At 35.6% G+C, this 12315-nt stretch overlaps 1 protein-coding gene across 1 annotated transcript in view; it reads right to left on the bottom strand.

Moving 5' to 3' along the window:
• The window catches only part of socs5b (suppressor of cytokine signaling 5b), a 43658-nt gene that overhangs the window by 27905 nt on the left and 3438 nt on the right, over positions 1 to 12315 (bottom strand). The window lies entirely within an intron of this gene.

Raw genomic sequence — 12315 nt, 5'->3', positions numbered from 1 at the left:
TGATTGACAAAGTTATGAAACATTTGTACACACATTTCAATCATAATAAACAAACAAATCTTGTCCGAAGATGTTCATTATCTGAAATATCATCTGGGGCGACCATCAAGAAAATACAAATAAGGGACTTATATTCTGATAATCATCTCAAAGAGGATGTTGCATCAGCCAGCCTCATGGTGAGGGTCCCACAGAGACAACTAGCAGGTGAGTAGCCACTCTCATTTTTACAAACAAATCCTCTTTAAAACTGCTGCAGTGTATACGTCACATTTTGATATCATGTGGGGCGACCAACCTAAAACTGTAAATTATAAGTTTTATACGCAAATCTTTATTTTTAAATTTGTAAATTCTAAATTTGTCAGTGATATGTGGTTAGAAGAAGCTAACTTGGGCTCTATAGCTAAGCATTAGCCTGTTATACTTGATTAAACTTGAAAATATCATCTGGGGCGACCAAGCATCATGTGGGGCGACCGCCACTGATTGTTTAAATGATAGAAAACACATATCATGTATTTGTAGTTTCTGTATGCAAATGTTTACATTCATTATATGCATTTAGTTGTTTTAAATAACTTTCTAAATTTCACCACATATTTTTTCTAAATTTCAATAATTTCCCTCCTACTTCAGAGAGGACTAAGCTTACTTCTTTTTGATTATTATGTTTTTTATCAAAGAAATGTGTGAATATTAAGCATTCATTCTACTTTTTCCAATTCTTTTTCTAACTCTGTGTATGTTTAAATATACTTTTTTTTCTAGATGGCCCCACTAACAAGCAAAGAAAAGACTGCTCGCTACAGGCAGCGGAAAATGCTGTTCAATGTGTCTGCAGAATGCTGCTATGTTCAACTGTTAAATGAAAATAGTAATGAAAATGCAAACATTGTATGTTTAAGTGATTAATGGAATGAAAATGAAAAAGGAAAATGCTGTTCAATGTTATGTCCAAGCGTTTAATGCATTAGTATTGAACATTTTAATATGATGGTTTTGTGTCAAATGAAATAGTGAGGAAACTGTTAATGTTATGAAATGTGTCAAATGAAATGGATATGCTGATTCTTCATAAAATTTCATTAAATATGCTGATTCTTCATAAAATTCCATTAAATGTGTTTTAACTATCAAAATCATTGAATAGTCTTAATTGCCTGCTGTTTTTCATCATGTGGGGCGACCATTTGTCATGTGGGGTAACCAACTATATTCAATTCTGCAGTAAATTCAAAAAATAATGTCTGTCCATTTTGGTTGAAATATAATTCATTGGTATAACATCAATAAGTGGATACTATATCTACACATTTTAAATCAGTTTTATGGATTATATGAGTAAAAAAAATATGTAATTTCTTTATGAGGGTGACACTGCCATTATAGATAAAAATGTATTTAACATCATTTGCAATAAATGAAAGGACACATGAGTATATCTTTCTTAAACAGTTCAATTAATTACTGATACTTCTTAAAATATAACTTATGCAAAGGAAATCTATTAATTATAAGATAAATTACGGTCGCCCCAAATGACTTTTTTAAGGTCATTGCCCTATTCATTTGAGTTTAAAAGCACTAAAATATCTTTGTTTGAAGTTTTCACACACATGCATGTGTAGACTACACTCCACATGTTTAGAAAATAGACAAATATATTATTATTTCAAGTATTTTAAAAATGGGCCTCTCAAAGGCCTTATACGTCATTGACCCATACCTACTTAAAGGGACATCCCAAAAAAAATCAGGAGGATGTGTCTCAGGCTCAGATTAATGATTTCACGGTGTTTGAATTACAAGGACATGTCCTTTGTCCTTATAATCCCAAATGTCCTCATAATGCTGGTATGTAAACTGGTGGAAAGACCTTGTAATCCACCAAAACCAACACACACACACACACACACACACACATTATAGAGCGGTAAAAACAAGACAGAAGTATGAATAGGGGGGGGGGGCACTGACAAAGAACATGTAGGCAGACACAAAAACGGCCTGTCTGAGAGGCGGTTACTGTTCCCTTTTTTGTCATAAAGAAAAAAATGCTGATCTTGCTTAAAACACTGTGGTTGTACTGCACAAATTATGCTAAATTGAGGCCACCGGCAGATCATGCTCACATCTCCACATTATAAGAGGAGACCAAACGTATCATCTTCACAGAGCAAAATATATGGTTGACTAGTCTAATGCCAAGATAATACATATGAAATTAGAATGAAAACTTAATATTTGAACAGATCCTGCAATAAACCTCAGAAAAACTCCAAAAGTATCTCAAAAGACTGAATGCTATGGGATTTCAAAAGTCTCATATCCAATTCATACCAACACTAGAAGCTACATTTATCTCTGTGTATACACTAGTAGTCAAATGATACAGAATTTTTGGAATGCCATTGCAGATATCTTAAGAGTAAGGTGGCCAATATATAAACAATTTATACTTATTTTACTTATTTATTAAAATATTTGAAAATTAATTCTTATAATCTGCAAAAACAGACTTATTCTTTGGGTGTCAACGTCTTGATCCTAGTACAGTATTTTTCACAAATAAAGACATTGAAAATAAATATTAAAAAGTAAGTAAATGCAAGTAGGTTTGTGCGCACTGGTACTATATTTTTTTAAATAAAGACTAATTTGACATAAAGCACACAGTGAAAACGATATGAATATGACATAGTAGGAAACTGGACATAGTGCATAGTGTACTTTGTGTAACAGTTCTTCTAAAAACACGTTAGATAGAAGATGAGGGTGTTCGCAGCGCTGTCAAGATAAAGTCTCAATTCAACAAATCAGCCAAAATGGTAAAACGTATCGGCTAATACTGATATTTCAAAACGGCCAAATATCGGCATTGGTGATATATTGATTGACCACTAATACTGAGCATTTCTTTACAAGGGCACACAAATAAAACCACAAAGATGAGCTGTGAAAATACACTCCAATCATTTTGCTCAGAGCATCATGAGTCATGACAGTCCAGCTCCATCTTAAATGGCGTACTTGATGTGGACTTGCAGTCTCGTGGCCTTCGTTCTTTCATGCACACGTGAAGTCCAAGGGACTGCAGGGTGTCCCGTTTGTCATCTACTGATTCAGAAGTGTGCTCTTAAATTGTGGTCAACCGATAAGAGAAACATTTTGATTGATTAAATTAAAAGACAATATTTTCTCAGTATTCACTAAAACACTGAAGACAGAAAAATTTACAACCCATAAACAATGCCATTGGAGTATTACAAGAAACAACAATAATCTCAAATAGAGAATATATTTGGTCAGCATTTGGGACAAGGCCTATGTCCAGACTGATCTCATGTAGGGCTGCAACTAACGATTATTTTGATAATCGATTAATCGGACGATTATTTTTTCGCTTAATCGATTAATCGGATAAAAAATTATATTTCATTTTTTGTTTATTATAACAAAATAAAACCCTAAAAACCACACTCTTTTGTGTGTTGAACAATCTACTTAATACAGATAACTTCATTATAAAGAAAAACAACAAATAAAAAAAATATATATGACCATAACCTATGACAAAAATGCTATTGTAAACTAGATTAGTGGATAACTCAGCAAAACTTAGCCTAGAAATATCACAAGTGCACAATAATTTTATAAAATCTAAACATTTAGTGAAAAAAACATTCCTTAGTGGGGAACAAATAAGAGACAATAAGTGTAGCACTAACTCTGGTAAAACGTTGCACATTGCTCTTTGTTGTTATGCATTCATGAAAAACATCGTAAAAATCAGATGCACAGCTGTTTTAAATGTAAAGCACAGCTGTTTAGTGAGGAAGCAAAATATAATAGATAGGACAGAACAAGAAAGGCTATTAATAAGGCCTCATAAAGAATATATAGATTAACGTAGGTCACCTATTTTGGTTTCAAAACGGCGAATTTACCGTAAGGTGAATGATTTTCGTGTATGCTGCATATTGATAGCGGTTTCCTGATGCCCGCAAATTAGTTCAAACTCACGGAATCAAGAGTGCGCATGCGAGACAGAAGATAATGTGCTCCAAACCTTTCCGTGTTGCGCGCGCGAGACAGGGTAGAGCGGCGAGGGAGAGAGACTGCGTGTGCGCCTCATGAAGCGCATGTAAGAAGCGCATGTTCCATGTAAACAATCCCCGTGACGTAATCAGACCAAATAATCGATAATGACATTCGTTGACAACGATTTTCATAATCGATTATAATCGATTTTATCGATTAGTTGTTGCAGCCCTAATCTCATGAAGTAGCGCGTGTATGACACGCCAATTCATATTTCCATTTTTGGCGTGCTATCAACATGCATAATCGCTTTTCAGCGTGTTTATGAACGCCGTTGACTTAACGTTATTACTGTATATATAAATATTAGGGGTGTAACGGTACATGTATTCGTATTGAACAGTTTCGGTTCGAGGCTTCCGGTTCGGTACGCATACAAACCGAACGATTGCTTGGACCATTTTTCTTGCCGGCAAAATTCGTGCTGACACGGCCAACACAACGTTGCGCAACATCCAAATGGCAAGGGTAATGAAAGCAGAACGAAACTGCGCTCCTCGTTATGTGCTTCACGGATCGTTTATCAGTTCGGACCAGCAACATCTGCGCACCGCGAGCCGATCTCGATCAAGCAACACTACCACACCGCACTAAGAGATCCGGTAAAGAAAACATTTGAATTCGCCACTGAGGTAATAACATCGCTGCGAGATCTAGTGAGATGCATTCACATTTCTCCGTTATTAACCGTAGATCTCTATTAGATCAAACAGCGCTGTCATGGAAACCAGGAGAAACATTGTGCCGTGAATGAACTAGTACTTTACGTCCACAGACCAGCAACATTCACCATGGATTTAATATAGTAACACTAACTGTAACCAGTTTGGCTGGAATGGTGAAATGCTTTTAAGTACTTCACACATCTTTTTCCAGCACTTCAAAATTCAAATATTATATAAATAAATATATATTTAAATGTTATTTTTAATGTGATGACCAAAACATTATTTGTTCATCCTTCAAAGATGACCCCTATTTATAAACCTGAAAGTTTCAAGATCTAGGAAAACTCACACTTATTTAAAAATATTTTTTCTTCAAACAAATAGGAAATTTCTCTGCCATTTCTTTCTTTTTGCTGTATCGAAAACGTACTGAACCGTGACTTTAAAACCGAGGTACGTACCGAACCGTGATTTTTGTGTACCGTTACACCCCTAATAAATATATGACTAACCTCAACCCTGTCCCTAAACCTAACCGTCACTGGGGTTAATGACATTTATGACTGTTCCCTTACCATCCTAGAAAAGAAAAACATCGCTCTCCAGATGTAGATGTACATTTTGCTTTGTTTTACTTGGACATTTGACGGCGTGTACAGACACGCGGAATGACACGGACGTTAATGGCGTAGACATACACGTATACACGCGGATAGCTCAAAATGCGTCGAGACAACACGCCACTTGACTCGAAATTGGCATGTATGTTTACGCAAAAAGCAATAAGGACATGTTGCTATGTCAGTTAACCAGCTAAACTTAATATTCCTTATTAGATTCTGGAACAGAAGTCAGTAGAAGTATCAAACAGTATTTAACATGGTGTAAACATTCTGTTCAATCACATTTGTAGTACACAACTAAAAATTGGTTGGAAATATGCAAAAATATCCATGTTATTTATTTTATGTACAGCATTTATGACATTGAATTTGTAAATAATGCATTACAACTTACCAACTTATCTGCATTACATAAGCTGAATTGCTTTAAGTTAAATCAACCATATATTGACTTCATTCTTTAAAACGCCTGCCAAGAAGATCCTGAAAATCTAAATAGCACTCTCACTGCGCACTGTACAACTGCCTAGGTTCTTCGTTTAAAGTGCATTACCAGAGTCCAGTTCGACATCAGGTGTTGTTTTCATATTTAAAAGGTGGTGTTGCTTCCTTTTACTACGGGAAATGACTTCAAACAATTCCACCCTTCCCCAAACTAAGAAAGACCAAACTACCAGGAGCAATGCACACACAATCACACAGCCTACAAAATAGTATTTCAAATGCATCATCTTCAAACATATTTTATTCTTCACATGCTAATTTAATAAAGACACCAAATCTCTTACATTATCAGTCAAAATTCCAAAATTACATCATATTATGGGCAAATTACTAAAGTTTCTAAACTGCTCGGTACATGTTAAGCCTTTGTAAAACAAAGAAAAATATGCCAGTGAAGAGCAGTAGGATGTTGCAGAAAGAGAGTTATATAAGAGTGAAGAAACACTGAGATAGGGCTTTGGACTGAACCCATCTAACGATCCAGCGCTTCAAACATCAATGTTCTAAGCAATTCCAAATATCCAGCTTCACTGCAGCAACAATTATTAAGGTTTTATTACATGTCCATGTGCTGAAAGTTGATCTTAGGCAAACACATATTAAGTCAACAATCTACTTTTACTGTTGCTGATCGCTAGCCAAAAAATAACATTGCACCTGCAGAGTAATGTTCACATAACACTCCAAATACGACGTGATGAGACATGGGCTCTTTTACTTCACACGCTCTGCCCTTTCAGCCTCCAGATGCATCCATAATGAACTGCAATATCAGATGCATCGGCTTTGTCTTTTTCCACGCGAGTTGGCATGATTTTTACCTTGACTATGCAAATCACCTTCACAAAAACAAACAGCTCTGGCTTCTATAAACGAATGCACAGAGTTGATATTCTCTCCAAACATTGTTACTGGGCTGAAAAAAAGTTGAAGGACATTTCTGAGTACGTCTTTATTTATAAACACTGCCTGAAAAAAAAAAAAAAACATTTGACAATTTACCCAACCTCATGTCATTATGACTAATCTGTATAATTTTTTTTCTTCTATAAAACAAAAGTGATAAACGTCAATGTCCAAGCCTCTGGTTTCCATACAATGAAAGTGAATGCAAATAATTTGTAGTTATGCAAATTTCAGCAAACGAAAATATGCGGCCAGGAGTCCCAGGGCAGCAAAAAATTTAAAAAAAAAAAAAAAAAAAAAGGTCTTGGAGGGCCAAAACCATTAACCAAAACACTGATGTTTAATGAGCAATTTTCAATGACAAATTTTTGACTGCATCTATTTCATGCACAAAATGTGAATAAGTTAAACCAGATAAAAATATCAGCGGTGTGGACACACTTAATCCCAAAGCTATAGCAATATGTAGTATTAGTTCAGGAGATGGCTTTAAATAACTTTACGGAGTTATAATTTTTCAGCTGAGAACACACACCACCCTGAACAGCATACCATGTTCAATTACCAATTATAGTAAAAAAAAAAAAAAAAAAAAAAATTGGAGATATAAACTGCATTCACTTTCATTGTATTGACAAAAGTTCACAAGGTCTTGTTTGTGTTTCACAGAAGAAAAATGTAGATAATTAAAAGGTTGGAATGACATAGGGAGAGTAAATGATGATGAGGAAATGGTATCATTTTTATGTGAACTATTGAGATAAAACGACATTTTATTCTCCTGCTTTAAAGGGGCCATGAACTGCATTCATGATATTTTCTTATAATGTTATCAAGATTTTGGCATAAAAATCCTAATTTCTAAGTAATAAGCTATTCTATCCTGTTTTTGACCCTCTCTTTTAAACACTTAGTTTTGATCGAGCGACATTCAAGACTTGGAAGTAAATGCCCACTGCTGTGATTGTGTATATCAAAATAATTTTGCTTAACAATGTGCTTTATCCACAGTTATAGTTGACACGATAACTTTCAGCATTTCGTGTAAACAGAATCATGAATGAATATGTACCATTGTTTATCGTTTCTTATAGGCTATACCTATATAAATGAAGGTGACTTGGCTATTCATCATTCATCCTTTTCCATAAAGAGAAAAACATGTACATTGTCATTTTACAGTGCCATGTTTTAAATAAAACAAAGCGTGTTGTAATGTCTTACAGATAACAAAACAGAAAAATGTTGCTCACTGAAGCTTTTATTCAGGATTACTGTGAGCTCAAAACAATAACAAAAGCAGCGTTTTCCCTGCGTTCTGGGAATCCGGCGTATTAACCGATTAAACGCAGAAGCAAAGGAAAGAACAGCAAATCACAAACCTCATTAGAAATATTCGGTTTGACTACAGTATAAATACTCGGTACTTATCAAATAATCTGTATCAGACAAAGCAATAGTGACACATGGTAAAAATACTGATACTCACACTCGTGTGTTGCAACATTGCTGTCGGGTCTAATATAGTCATCACTGCATCATATTTTTTTTCCTGTTTATTCTTGTCTAAAAATAATCCACAGTAGAATTAAGTGAACAAACGAACAGTGTCTTACTGACGTGCTCTGGAACTGTTAGGGTGTATTCATACCTGCCTTGTTTGGTTCGATTAAATCGAACTCTAGTTTGTTTGCCCCCTTGGTGCGGACCTTTTGGGCAGTTGTGAATACAGCAATCGAACTCGGGTGCGGACCAAACAACCGAACCGAGACCCAGCTGAAGAGGTGGTCTCGGTACGGTTCCAAACGAACTCTGGTACGTTTCGTTTACGGTGTGAACATGAACCGACCCAATTGCAAGAAAGCACTGTGTCGAAAGAGGATATTGCGCGTCTTTCTGCGCGTCGTGTGTGAATGTCTAATCGCGCAAAGATGCAAAAAAAAAAATATCATTTGCAGTTCATAAAGCATTTGCAGTTCACCACCTTTTGGTGGTGGTTGACGAGTTTCCCCCTTAAAGCGAGTGCCGAAAAGATTCTATATAAATGTAATGAATTATTATTATTATTATTATTAATGTAAGGATAGTTACAATACAAGGATGATGATGCGTTAATTTACGTTAAACTGGACAAACTTAATCGCAAGCGTTAACATTGACAGCACTTGTTAGTACACAATAAGAATCTCATTATTTGAATGGGTGAACATAGCCCCTCTCTATGAATGAAAACTGTATACCTTCTCCGTCTTCTGTGCAGTGCCACTTGTAACGCAAAGTTCAGATGTTGCCCAGAGATAAAAAAAAAAACAGAAGGTGGTCGAAAGAAAAGATGCACGAGAGACGAGAGTTGTCGTATTTCCCCGCGTTTATAGAGCCACTCAAACGTTACACTCGTCGTCTTCTCAAAATCCGAATTACAACTTCGTATAGATGACATTGTATCATATGACACTCATTAGTTTCTTCATATTGCGTTTGTACAGAATTATCACAAAATTAGTAAAAGAACAAATATTGCAGTATGAAATATATGGAAATATCTCCATGCCAACGCAAGCCTTTTTTGCACTTCCTGATTTCCCTTGAGAATCCTTGTCCAATGAATGGACGACCTTTGCACACGTGTGGTTTGGTTTACAAATTTTGGTTCACTTGCAAAAAGAGCAGTGTGAAAGCGAACCGTACCAAAAAAAAAATAATAATAATTTATTTGGTCCGGACCAAAGCAAGTGAACTATCGGACTTTCCTGGTGTGAATACACCCTTAAAATAAAGTTCATCCACACGTTTTCTTAATGTTAGGATTACAAGGATGGCAATGCAAAGACTGTGTTTTCCCACAGCTTGGCACTGGAAAACATTTTGGAATCCTCAGAGGCATCTCTTTCGTTGTGTTGCTGGAGTAATCCCTTTGTTTGTGCCCGTCTCGTACTGTAAACCCTAACGCTCAAAATAATTAATTGGTCTGAGTAGGACAAACTTAATTAAACTAATTTGTTTAGTCAAATTAACTTACGCGTATTTAGCCATTTCTTTTTCTTTCAAGTTCATATAACTGGTATATTATTTTAAGTAAACAACCGTTTCATTGTTATGAGTTTATGGTTTGAGTTTTATAGTTTAATACACACTTAAGTTTAACTGAAACTGGGCTGGGATTTCTATTTCCACGCATGCTTTGCCCATGGCACTCAAAAGGGCGAGAAAATGCTAAAATTAAGTGTAATGTGTTTTTTTTGTGTGTTTTTTTTGAGTGTGTGTGCAAGATTAATGTTAACAAGGAGATCTAGTAGGGATTGATGTTTTGTTATAGGCTAGTAATTTAGAAGACTTTCTGTTAATGTTGGTTTTAGGAGAGTTACCATCCTTGTGACAAGTGGTGCATGCGGCCTTGGTCTGAGAACAAGAGTGTAAAAAGCACTATATTGCTGCACTCATTCAACAAGTGCTATACCATGCTATTAATAACATGTTATCAAATTAGCAAGTTAGCATTTATTATATTAGCTTGTTACAAATAAAAATGTTCACATTAAAGGGATACTCCCAACTAGGGGTGGGCGATATGGAAAAAATATCATATCACGATTTTTTTAGGAAAATCACGATCACGATTTTTTATCACGATTCTTTTTCAAGTTGGTTTTAATATTTTGCAAGTGGCTGTTCATTACAGCCAAACTAATGTCCCTGTGTTAAAAACAAAGCCTTAGGTAACAAAAGAAAAAAGAAAGCCACACATTTAGGCCAGTGGCGAAGATAAAAATCTTTGTCATTATTTTCTTTGTTATTAAAAAAATAAGACAAGATAAACATTACACAAATTAATATTCATATTAAATAAATAGTGCTTTATTTTTTCAGATGCAGTAGGTGTATTTAGCAGTAGCATTGAAGTAATTAAATGAACAAATATGAAATTAAAACACTACATAGACTTCACTGAATAAATTGATTCTTATTAAAGATATATTAAAGTTCTCAGTCAGTGAGTGATTTTCTCCTTGTGTTTTTTTTTTTTTGTTTGTTTTATTAACACTAAAGGGATAGTTCCCTCAAAAATGAAAATTGTCTTAATTTACTCTCTCAAGATGTTTTAAACCCGAATAAGTTTCTTTCTTCTGTTGAAAATAAAAGTTATTTTGAATAATGTGGGTAACCGAACAGTTGCTGGTCTCCTTATTGTTTTTTTTATAGGTTCTCTCCTGGAAGTTAATGGGGACCAGCAACTGTTTGGTTACCCACATTAAAAAAAATTGTCTTTTGTGTTCAGCACAAGAAAGAAATTAATACAGGTTTGGAACAACATTAGAGTGAGTAAATAATGACGGATTTTTTTTTGGGAACTATCCCTTTAAGGACAAGCGGCAGTAGGCTACTATTTATTCCTGTTGCTTTTAGACCAGCACGCGACGCGTTTAATATAGACGCATATTACACCAGATATTCTCTCAAATGTTTGCTTTCACTTTAGACATAGCCTGTTTATGTAAACATTGTGTGTATTTAACAGTATTAGCTTAATAAGACTCGAGAGATAACTTAGTCCAGTATTCAGGCGCTGTTTGACAGACTTCTAGTGCCTGTGAGCGTCGGGGGTTTGCGGTCAGGAAAGCGCACGTTAGAACAGCGCATCAGCGCGTGAATTAAATGTTTAACCGGCAAGGCTTATGCTATGAACTTTTGTGAATTGCAGTGTCCCGTACCTATCCCTTAACGTGTGATCATGTGTAGGCTACGTCGCGTTGTACAGTTAAGAGACGGAGGCGCCAGAACTGAACTGATAGAATGCACTGTAACACGATACTACGATATTTCTTCAAAAGCAGATCGTGGAGACATTTTAATCGTCCACGATTAAAAATCGTCATATCGCACACCCTGCGTTGTTGCAAACCCATAGGAGTTTCTTTCTTCTGCTGAACATAAAGGAAGATAGTTTTACAATCTCTTTATAAACTTTTTGAAGCGACAAAGTGGTAGTTGCATAGCCGTCTATGGAGGGACATAAGAGTCTCAGATTTCATCAAACCATAATAATTTGTTTCGAAGATGAACAGAAGATTTGGAACGACATAAGGATGAGTAGTTAAGGACTAATTTTGCTTTTTGGCTGAACTAACCCTTTAAATTTTCATTGGAGAACAATTGCAAATGTTAGTTAGGCGTTGTGTTGGTAGGTATACGCCAAAAACAACAACGACGACAACCGCAACATGGAGGGGTTTCCATTTGCAATAGAGATGTTGACTTATTTACAACATGACAATGTGTAGCTGTTGCGCTGGACTACTGGATCTTCTGAGGCAGCGGCAGAAACGTAGGAGGCGCCAGGTAATGCGTGACCATTCCGTGCTGTCATCTCTGCCGGTTTCAAAACGTGTCTAATGCCTGGTTCAGATGACACGTTTTTTTTTTGTCTGTTACGATAGTCATTGTGTCAGATTACGCGATTTTGACTCCTAAAATCTTGTCGTGTCGTGGACTGGACAAGATACAATACACCT

This window comes from Pimephales promelas, chromosome 11 (assembly GCF_988280905.1).
Source record: "Pimephales promelas chromosome 11, fPimPro1.hap1.1, whole genome shotgun sequence".
Taxonomy (NCBI): domain Eukaryota; kingdom Metazoa; phylum Chordata; class Actinopteri; order Cypriniformes; family Leuciscidae; genus Pimephales; species Pimephales promelas.
The sequence above is the reverse complement of the archived record's forward strand: the minus strand, read 5'-3'. Positions and strand labels throughout refer to the sequence as shown.